The 10,907-nt window shown below is 51.4% G+C and overlaps 1 pseudogene; it reads left to right on the forward strand.

Moving 5' to 3' along the window:
- LOC134479619 (SUMO-conjugating enzyme UBC9-B-like) lies at positions 1-5,422 on the forward strand (annotated as a pseudogene).
- The last annotated feature ends 5,485 nt before the right edge of the window (positions 5,423-10,907 follow it).

Genomic DNA, 10,907 nt, shown 5'->3' on the forward strand with positions numbered 1-10,907 from the left:
ATGCGGGCTAAGGAAGGACAGTGCCACCGAGTCCTGGTAAAGCCCCTGAGCCAGTCCCCCAAGCTTTCTCCCTCCTTGGCTTTTCTGGTCTTGGGATTAGTAGCCAGAGCAGAGGGAAGAGCAGTTGTTTTTTAGTGCCAGACAAGTTAAGGAGGAATGAGATGTGTGGGAGACGCGAGCTTCCCAGGTATATAGGACGGGGAGAGCCTGAGTCTGTGCTGGAGAGACGCTGCTGTGCTGGCCCTCGATGGCATAGTCAGATGGTCTACTTCAACTAAGTAAAACAGCAGGCACTGCCCTTCCTGAGACCCGGGGTTTTGTAGGACTTGATTTGAAGGTCAGCCTGTGTTCAATCAATGAGGTTACAGTGACCCATGCCACAAGGCCCAGGTGCAACCCTGGGCAAGGGGACATGACCACCCTGCCCCGTCAGTGGGTATGGCACCCTGAGTCTGGATTTGCCTCCTCTGCGCATTTCCTGTCACAGAGTCCTACAATGTGTGACCTTTTCTGTCTGACCTTGTCCCTGAGCAGTGTTCTCAGTGTCCTTCCACACTTCTGGAATGATACCCAGGCTGTAGCAGGGGACCTGGTCTGCCTTACTGGCTGGATCTGGCCTTGGCAGCACTGTGTCCAGTGTGGGTGTTTTAGGTGGCCTTTCTGATGGTCCAGAAGCCCCTGGGCTGCATGGCCCATTTTCCTAGATGTTTCAGTGACCACTGCTTTGCTCACCCTGGGATACTTACAGGGATGCTGTCCCCAGCGTGTCTCAGGAGAAGGCAAGGCCATTGGAGAGTCCATTTACAGCCTTCCCCAGCACCCAGTTGCCTGAGGACACAGAGTCAGGCAGGTTCTGTCACCTCCATGCCCGCTCCACCCAGCCCCCACACAGTGTTCTTCAGGTCATTAGGGACGTCTGTATGGTCAGGAGCCGATGCCTGCTGCAGTCTTGGTCTCAGTCTGTGACAAGCCTGTGGCCCAGTCACAGCTCATGCACCTGACCCAGATCAACAGACATCCCCTTGTGCTCAGCCCTCTGCATCTCCTGACCCACAGCCTGTGCGTGTCTGAGGCTAGCCCCATCACTGTTACTCTGGATGAGGCTAGGAACTCTGCCAGTGAATGTTACTGGTTTGTTCTTGTAGTCAGGGTTCCTATTCCTGCACACACATCATGACCAAGAAGCAAGTTAGGGAGGAAAGGGTTTATTCACCTTACACTTCCACATTGCTGTTCATCACCAAAGGAAGTCAGGACTGGAACTCACACAGGGCAGGAACCCAGAGGCAGGAGCCGATGCAGAGGCCATGGAAGGATGTTACTGGTTTGCTTCCCCTGGCTTTCTCAGCTTGCTTTCTTATAGAACCCAAGACCGCCAGCCCAGGGACAGCACCACCCACAGTGCTTCTTCCTACCCTTGATCACTAGTTGAGAAAATACCTTACAGCGGGGTCTCATGGAGGCATTTCCTCAAGGGAGGCTCCTTTCTCTGTGATAACTCCAGCTCGAGTTGACGCACAAAGCCAGCCAGTACAGTCAGTCCTCTTGCCTAGACAAACCAAAATGCCAGCTGCAGTGGTCACTTGCAGCTCCAGTACACAGACTTGGTCCTGGGGCCTCAAACAGAACAGATTGGTGCCGTCTACCATACTGTGTTACTGGTTTGTCACCCCTTGGTTAAGACAAAGGAAATGTGTGGTATTTCTACCATCCAGCTCCAGAATGTTCTGTCTGCCCATACTGGAACTCTGCCGCAGCTGACACTGCCCCAGCACCCAGCCCACGTCTCCTCTCCGGGACTCTAACGACTCCAGGAACCTTCCGGAGCAGCCCGTGTGCTGTTTGTCCTGTGTCTAGCTCATTCTCCCTGAGAATTGTGTCCTGGAAGTCCCCTCCATACTTGTGCAAAGATGTATTTATTATGCCGGACATGGTGGCACGTGTCTTTGATCCCAGCACTCAGGAGGCAGAGGCAGGTAGATCTCTGAGTTCAAGGCTGACCTCGTCTACAGAGTGAGTTCCAGGAAAGCCAGGGCAACATGGAGAAAACTTGTCTTGAAAACAAAATTTTAAAAATGCTTTTTTTTTTTTTTTTTTTTGGTTCTTTTTTTCGGAGCTGGGGACCGAACCCAGGGCCTTGCGCTTCCTAGGTAAGCGCTCTACCACTGAGCTAAGTCCCCAGCCCCAAAAATGCTTTATTTTTAAGTTGTGTACAAGCATAGGTGGCAGTGACCGCTCAGAGCCAGAGCCATGGATGGCTTTGATTCCCCAGTGCAAGGACTGGGATCCAAACTCAGGCCCCTGTAAGAGCAGCATGCATCTTCACTCAGTTAACATTAAAAAAATATTTGTATGAGTGGCATGGCTGCATGTGTGTCCATGCAACATGCATGTGCCTGATGTGCACTGAAGGCAGAAGAGTCATTGGATCTGCTGGAGCTGACGTTACAGGAAGTTGTGAGCTGCGGTGTTGTGGGAGAGCAACCAGAGAAGACTACTCAGACATAGGTTTTAGCAGATAGAAAGTCTTGGGGGGGGGGGGGCTGGAGAGACGGCTCAGTGGTTAAGAGCACTGACTGCTCTTCCCGAGGTCCTGAGTTCAATTCCCAGTAACCACATGGTGGCTCACAACCATCTGTAATGGGATCCTCCTATTCCCTCTTCTGGTGTGTCTGAAGACAGCTACAGTGGATTCATAAATAAAAAATTAATAATAATGAAAAAAAAGTCCTTACGGGCCAGTGACTATAATATAGTCTGTGTGTGTAGGCCCCAGTATAGCCTGGAGCCTTTCTCAGGGTGAGTTCTTTTTTTTTTTTTTTTTTTTTTTTAAAGATTTATTCATTTATTATATATAAGTACACTGTAGCTGTCTTCAGACACACCAGAAGAGGGCATCGGATCTCTTTACAGATGGTTGTGAGCCACCATGTGGTTGCTGGGAATTGAACTCAGGACCTCTGGAAGAGTAGTCGGGTGCTCTTAACCGCTGAGCCATCTCTCCAGCCCCTCAGGGTGAGTTCTTAAGCACAAAACCACATCCTGGGTTGACATACCTCAGTTAGCAAGAACAGTTAGCCAGACTCGGAACTACAGAGGCCAGAAAAACAAAGTTAGTACTGCAGAGCCTTTCCCAGAGCCGCAGACTTTGGCGGATTGGGCCTTTGACGGATTTGGCAGGTGGTGCTGTCTATGTGCTGACCGTGCAGCCGGAATGGTACTGTCATCATGGAGTCAGTTGTCTGGAGCCTGTAACATTAGGAATTAAACTCAGGTCCTCTGCAAATACAGCCAGTGAGTGCTCTTAATCACTGAGCCATTTCTCTAACCCTCCAGTTAAAATTTTAACTTAGCATACAAAATAACAGAGTTCCAGGAATGAAGTCCAGAGCTCTAGAGATGGCCCAATGGTTAGGGTCATGGGCTGCTCTCTCAGAGGACCTGGGTTCGTGGGGGCTCACAACTGCCTGGAAATCTGGTTCCAGGGCACCAACACTCTTTAACTGCCTCCAAGGGTACCAGACACTCACGTGGTGCACAAACACATGTGTAGGCAAAACACTAATATAAAGATTTTTATACTGATTTTTAGTATATATTTTATGTATTTATATTTCAAATGTTATCCTGTTCCCCCCAAATATTTTTTGATTTTGTTCTTTTTTTTTTTCTTTTCTTATTTTCGGAGCTGGGGACCGAACCCAGGGCCTTGTGCTTGCTAGGCAAGCGCTCTACCACTGAGCTAAATCCCCAACCCCGATTTTGTTCTTTTTGCTGTTTTTAGTATTTTTATTTTTGAGACAGGATCTCACTCCATACACCAGGTGGCCCTTGAACTCAGAGACCCACCTGCCTCTCCCTCCTGAGTCCTGGGAGTGAAGGCTTAAAATAATTTTTAACAGATCTTTATAGATTTATTTATTTTATTTATGTAAGCACCACACTGTAGCTGTCTTCAGACACACCAAAAGAGGACATCAGATGGTTGTGAGCCACCACGGAATTGAACTCAGGACCTTTGGAAGAGCAGTGAGTAGTCTAACCATTGAGCAATCTCTAGAGCCCAATTTGTGTGTGTGTGTGTGTGTGTGTGTGTGTGTGTGTGTGTGTGTGTGTGTGTGTTCAGTGGTTAAGAGCACTGATTGCTCTTCTGGAGGTCCTGAGTCCAAATCCCAGCAACCACAGGTGGCTCACAACCATCTGTAATGAGATCTGATGCCCTCTTCTGATGAGTCTGAGGACAGCTACAGTGGACTCACATACAATAAATAAGTAAAATCTTAAAAAAAAAAAAAAAAAAGTACAAGGCCCTGGGTTTGGTCCCCAGCTCTGAAAAAGAAGAAAAAAAGAAAAAAAAAAAAAAAAGCACTAACTGCTCCTGCAGAGGTCCTGGGTTTGGTTCCCAGCATCCACCCTTCTCTAACTCCAGCTCCAGGGACTCTGCTAACTTCCATTTTTTTTGGGCACCTGCACACATGTGGCATAGTTAGACACACACGTGCTTATAAGAATAAAAAATGTAAAATTAACTAATAGATGGATGTGGTGGTGCCCCACTTAATCCCAGCACTCAGGAGGCAGAGGAAGGTGTATATTTGTAAGTTCAAGTCCAGTCTGGTCTAGAGAGTGAGATTCAGGACAGACACACACACACACACACACACACACACACACACACGCACGCACGCACGCACGCACGCACGCACGCACGCACACAGGCACACAGGCACACACAGACACAGACGGTCCGGGCAGCGGTTGTACAGGGACTTTGTATGTGTCGGGATCGCCCTCAGCCAACTTGTGCAGGAAAGGGAAGCTTGGAGGAAGGATGACACTTTTGGCTTTGTGGATGTCCCAACAAAGAACCCTGATGGCATGGTAAACCTGACGAATGGGAATGTGCCATCCCTGGAAAGAAGGGGGCTCTGAGAAGGAGGCTGGTTCAAGCTACGGATGCTTTTCAAAGATGACTATCCATCCTCACCACGAAATGTAATGCGAGCCACCACTGTTTTATCTGAACATGTATCCTTCCTTCCAGCACAGTGTGCGTCCATCCTTGTGAAGACAAGGCCTGGAGGCCAGCTATCACCACAAACAGATCTTATTAGGAATACAAGACTTCTAAATGAACTAAGTATTCAAGACCCCGCCCAAGCAGAGGCCTAGACAGTCTACTACCAAAACAGAGTGAAATATGAGAAAAGGGTTCAAGCACAAGCAAAGAAGTTTCCCCCTCATAACCAGTGGCCCTGGGCCCCATGACGAGGAAGGGATTGGTTGGCAAGAACTTCTTTACAACCTTTTGCAGATCTAAGACCCCTGGGAGGGTAGAGCGGGCGTCATTTTCCATTTCTGCCACTGGTATATTCAGTCTCTTGTATTTTTGATTTCTGAGTAAAACTTGCTTTTATTTTAATGTTGGTGTCGGTATTTCAACTGCTGTAAAATGATAAACTTTGGTACTTGGTGAGCCCCTAGGAACTGGTTTCTTTGCGCCACGCTCAGGCTCTGGCCTCCAGCTGTCTGCATGACAGAACCACACTGTCCCTCCTTCCCTACCCTCGTCCTTCTCAGAAACCTGGGCTGTTGCTTATGAGCCTCAGATCCAAAGTTGGCCGGTGTCTCCATTCTGCACTTCCTTTGTGTTTATTCAGCATTTTGTCTGTGTTGCTGTTCAGAGTAAATTATATATACATAACTTAATTTGGGGAAAGGAAGATGAAGTTCAGTCCTGGCATGGCTAAGTCCCTTGGTTTGAGCTTCTGCACCCACAAAGCCCGACGTCCTGGTGTAGCCAACCCCAGCACTTAGGAGGTGATGCAGGTGGATCAGGAGATCAATACAAGAATCCCATCTAAAAAATCCAAAAGGAAAAGAACAATGTAGGCTTGGAGAGCCAGGGTTAGGCCAGGAGTCTCCCAGTCATGTGGGTTAGGCCAGGAGTCTCCCAGTCATGTGGAGATCGATGCCGGCGGCTTTAGTCGGCCACGCTGAACCCCAATCCCCAGCTCATACCCTGGTCCTTCTGCAGGCCTGCTGACCTCAGCTACCTTTTTTTTTTTTTTTTTCTCTTTTTCAGAGCTGGGGTTCGAACCCAGGGCCTTGCGCTTCCTAGAAAAGCGCTCTACCGCTGAGCTAAATCCCCAGCCCGGTTTTTATCTTTTTTTTTTTCTCAGCTACCTTTTCTTTTTTTCTTTTTTTTGTTAAAGATTTTATTCATTTATTATTATATATAAGTACATTGTAGCTGTCTTCAGGTACACCAGAAGAGGGCATTGGATCTCTTTACAGATGGTTGTGAGCCACCATGTGGTTGCTGGGAATTGAACTCAGGACCTCTGGAAAAGTAGTCGGGTGCTCTTAACCGCTGAGCCATCTCTCCAGCCCTCAGCTACCTTTTCTTTTTTTTTTTTTTCCGGAGCTGGGGACCGAACCCAGGGCCTTGCGCTTCCTAGGTAAGCGCTCTACCACTGAGCTAAATCCCCAGCCCCTCAGCTACCTTTTCTAAGGGTGGCTAAGGATGCTCAATAACAACAACCTACTGGCTAGAGTTGGCGCTGGGCCCTAAGCCCCTAGAATTCTATTGGCCCGGCAGCTGGGCCCCGCCTCCGTCACGGAAGAAGAGGTCCGGAATGGCTGGAGCAAATGCGTTGCCTGGTGACTGCTGCCTTCTTGGTATCAATCTTGCTGCAGATTGGGCTGTGGACCAGCAAGGCAGGACACATATCTGTTGTACCTTCCACAGGCCTGTTAAAACCAGGGGACACGGACGTCGAGCCTGGATCCACCTCCTGCTAGCTGCCAGGGCCCGTCTCAGTTTCTTCCTCTGTGCAGCCAGGCAGGCCGCAAGATGTGACTGCCAGTTTAGGAGCGTAAAGGGCCAAAACTGGTCACCTTACATGACTAGAAGTCACGAGTCTGACGAGGGTTAAAAAATAAGGTCAGCATGGCTGGGCTAGTCCCTGCCTGCGGCTCTGGCACTTGTCCCTGTGTGGAGAGAACAGCGGTCTTGCTTCCTCCCTCTCTCCAAACACAGAGTCTCCCTGACTCTGCTGTGAGCTTCTGTTTCCCTTTGAGGAGGACCCCACAGTGACACTGGGCTTTGGATAGATAATCCAGGATCTTCCTCAGCTCAAGTTTCTTTGCTCAAGCCCCAGGAGGCGATGTGGAACAACCCTCCCAGTACCTCATGGCACAGTAAAAGTCACAGTCCCCATGCAAACTCCAGGTCCCTGCCAGAAAGGACCAAGTGTCCAGGGTCTGGGTCAGAGGAGGCAGAGAGGAGGACATGGGACTGGCCAGTGACTGGTTCACCAGTCACTAGGACAGGGAGCTGGCTTTGAACCAACGGCTGTGCCAGTCCTTCCCAGCCATCCTGCACAGCCCCTGTTACTCCCTTAGGGACAGCAAGCGCAGAGCTGGACTCCAAAGGAGGTGGGCCTTGTGTGGTGTGATCTGGTCAGGAGGACAAGGCCCTAAGGCTGCCAGGACATTCACAGCCTGGTCAGACCTGGCACCCTGGTCACGCCCACTGCTCCCAGGCTTCTCCCCACCCCCAGCATAGGACACTGACAGGTCCAGGTTCTGTCCTTACTCTGCGCAGCGACTGGGACAGTAAAGTATGAAGTCTGGCTTGCTTGCACGCCTGTCACCCCACTGGGGCACACTCACTGGGCTGTCTAGGGGTAGAGTGCTGGGGTGAGTGCCTGGAGGTTCAGAATACATTGCACAAACCCTACCACCTCAGCCCTAGGTGGTTATTCTGATCCTGGAGTCTTCCCGAACACCTCCTTGGTGTTCATGGCTCTGTATGGGGTCCCCTGAGCCTGTTGTGACAGCCTTACCCCTCCTCCCAGGGTATGTGGGGATTTTGCAGTGCTCCTAGGACCAGCTCCACAAAGCTGCGCCAAAGGCACAGCGCTGGCTCGCACTTATGAATGTGGACAGAAACCAAGGGAAGGGAAAACGGATGCACATGGCGGTGGGAACACAAAGCAGGCAACACAGCCGGATACCGGAGGCTGGGAGAATGTGATGGCCCATTCTTGTTACCCCAGAACAGGAATGGCTGAGGCCAAAGAAAGCTTGGCACTAGACTGAGCTAAGCAAAGTCCCTGTCTCAAAAACATCCAACAAACAAAACCACAAGGGGCTGGGGGCGTGGTCGGGGAGGAGCCCCTGCCTAGAATCCCCCAGTGAGGAGCTGGGGGCGTGGTCGGGGAGGAGCCCCTGCATAAAATCCCCCAGTGAAGGAGTTTTTAGGACGTGGCTCAACAATGAGTTCTGCCCTAGCAGGTTGAAAGGTTTGGCTTACATTCCTAACACGCTGGCAAGGAAGGAAAGAGATCTGAGGAGCCAGCCTGTTAGGAATGGGGCCAAGCGATGCAGGAAACTGAGGCTCTTTGCCTGAGGCCCCACCTCATTTCCTGTTTTTCTTCCCTCTGTAAGATCTCCCTAAGAGTCTGCTTGAACCTACCTCTTTGGTGGTCCCGGTTGGGCCTAATACCTTGGACAGTTCTAACACCTTTCCAAGGTTGGCCACATCCCCTGGGAACCTGGAGTCCAGAAGTAAGCCTAGGACTGTCCCCATCTTCCTGCCTGTCCTGCCATGTCTGCCCTTCATTCAAGCTAGACCAACCCATCACCTGGCTAGTCAAGCCTAGTCTGGAAGGACAGAGGAAACAAAGAGTATCTATCACACAGGCTTCCTGCAGACATTCCTTTCCAAAGAACCAGTGACCTCCTCCTGGGGAAGAGCTGAGCCAGGAGGGGAAGTCAGGCCCTCTTGTCACTCCAGCTCCCAACCCCCATGCTGGGAGGCCTCTGAGAGTCCCACACCGCTGGGAGCCTGGCTTGGAAACAGGCAGCTGGAGGTAGAGACTTGACAACATGTTGGCAGCTTGCCCAGGCATAGCAGGGCAGAGTTGAGTGAACAACTCCCAGGCCCTGCCTGGTGCCTGTGAGATGGACATCCCCTTCCTGTTCCTACTGGCTGCCCTTTCTAGAGAAAAGCGTGGTGAAAAGTGGCGCGCGGAGCCCCAGGAAGCAGCTTTTTATATTCCTGGACTTCCCTATTCAGAGTAAGGGGCTCCTGGGGGAGGGGGGTCTCAGGACCCAACTGGAGCAGTGAGGGCACTGGCTCTGTATTAGGGCACAGAACTGCCACCTTAAGGAGGGCTTTGCAGGGGCTGGGGATTTAGCTCAGTGGTAGAGCGCTTACCTAGGAAGCGCAAGGCCCTGGGTTCGGTCCCCAGCTCCGAAAAAAAAAGAAAAAAGAAAAAAAAAAAAAGGGAGGGCTTTGCAATTTGGCTTTTCTTCCCAGCATCGCAACTAAACTGCCTGAAACAAAATAGCTTAGGCTTCGTGCTGCCATCAGTGTAAACAGCTGACCCAGGTGGGCCACGCTTGAATGTGGTGTCAACCTCCTGTCTCAGCCCCACACCAGGGATTTTCCTACCATTTTATTTGAGTTGTTAGTTTGAGATAGGGTCTAGCTAGATAGCCCCAAGTTACAGAGACAGGCTAGCCTCGAATTTGAAGCAATCCTCCTGTCTCCTGTGGACACACACACACACACACACACACACACTACAGCTACCACACAGGTGGAAGAAGCTATTTCTTTTATATGTGTCCCAGGAACGGACTCAGGTTATATTTGGTGGCAAACTTCTTTAACAGTCGAGTAGAGATCCTTGTTTGTGTCTGCCAGGAAATTATTTCTCTGACTGCCTTGGGCTTGAGTTCTGCCCTCTGCCCAAATAGGTCCAGGTAATGAACCTTGTGCAGGCATGACAGTCTGAATTAGAGACAAACATTTCTGCAAATGCAATCACTAACAACGACAGTGAAGCCGGGAGCCAGACAGATGACTCAGAAGTTAAGCCAACCTGTTACTTTTACAGAGGGCCCAGGGTTTAGCCCAGCACCCACATCAGGCATCCTGTAACTCCACCCCTCTTCGGACTTTACAGGCACCTACATGCATACGGCACACTCACACCGACGAGGGCGCCGTGTGAGCGCACACAAACACAACCAAGTCCCTCAGCAGAGGATGATGGTAAAAACTTGTAGACAAACTACCCTGGAGAGGGAATGCCTCTTTGTGCAATAAAGTAGCCAAGGCAGCAGACACAACACAGTCTGGCAGAATCGGGAATGCTCGCCCCTTCTTGTCCCAGCCATCCCCACCGAGGGCTCCAAGAACCCAAGAGGTTCAAGAGGGAACCATGACGGATTGCAGGGCATCAGTGTTCCTAGGTAAAATTAGGGCGGGCTTGCCCTCCTTCTGCAGCTGACCACGGTACCCGGCTCAAGGACAGGAACCAGAACCTTTGTAAGTGCGCAAGTCTGTGGGCCACCTGTGAGACGGGAGAAGACGGCCTCACCGCCCAAACTGAATTCTTCAATGCCCTTCTGCGCAGGCGCAAGCGGCTCAGGACGCCGTCCACAAGCCGCTCTACTACGAGCATCCACACATACATCAAGCAGCAGCATTCGTGTATCTTTCCACGCCCCGCCTCGCCATGGGAGCGCGCAGCCTCACTGGATGCTCCGCGCGCCACTTCCCTCAGAGTCTCCCCTCCCCCACCCCGAGCTCGAAGTGCGCAGCCACGTTTCGGCGTCGCTCACACGCTCATTGCGCAGCCCCACTCCGCTCCCCTCTAAGCTCCGCCCCTTAAGGGGGAGCACGCAGCCGCATTCTGCAACCCCTGCCGTTCTCTTCTTGCTGCGGCCCTTGACGCCCCTGGAAGCTCCGCCTCCTCTGTTCCCTGAGAAGGGCGGAGACTGACGCGAGGGGCGGGGCAACTCCGGGACCGCGCCTATAAAAGTGGCCGCGCCGGCCGCGCGCGCGGCTCCTCTCGGCGGCAGCGGCCCAGTGGAGGGGTCCGCGGTGG

Source organism: Rattus norvegicus, chromosome 7 (genome assembly GCF_021556685.1).
Source record: "Rattus norvegicus strain SHRSP/BbbUtx chromosome 7, alternate assembly SHRSP_T2T, whole genome shotgun sequence".
NCBI lineage: Eukaryota > Metazoa > Chordata > Mammalia > Rodentia > Muridae > Rattus > Rattus norvegicus.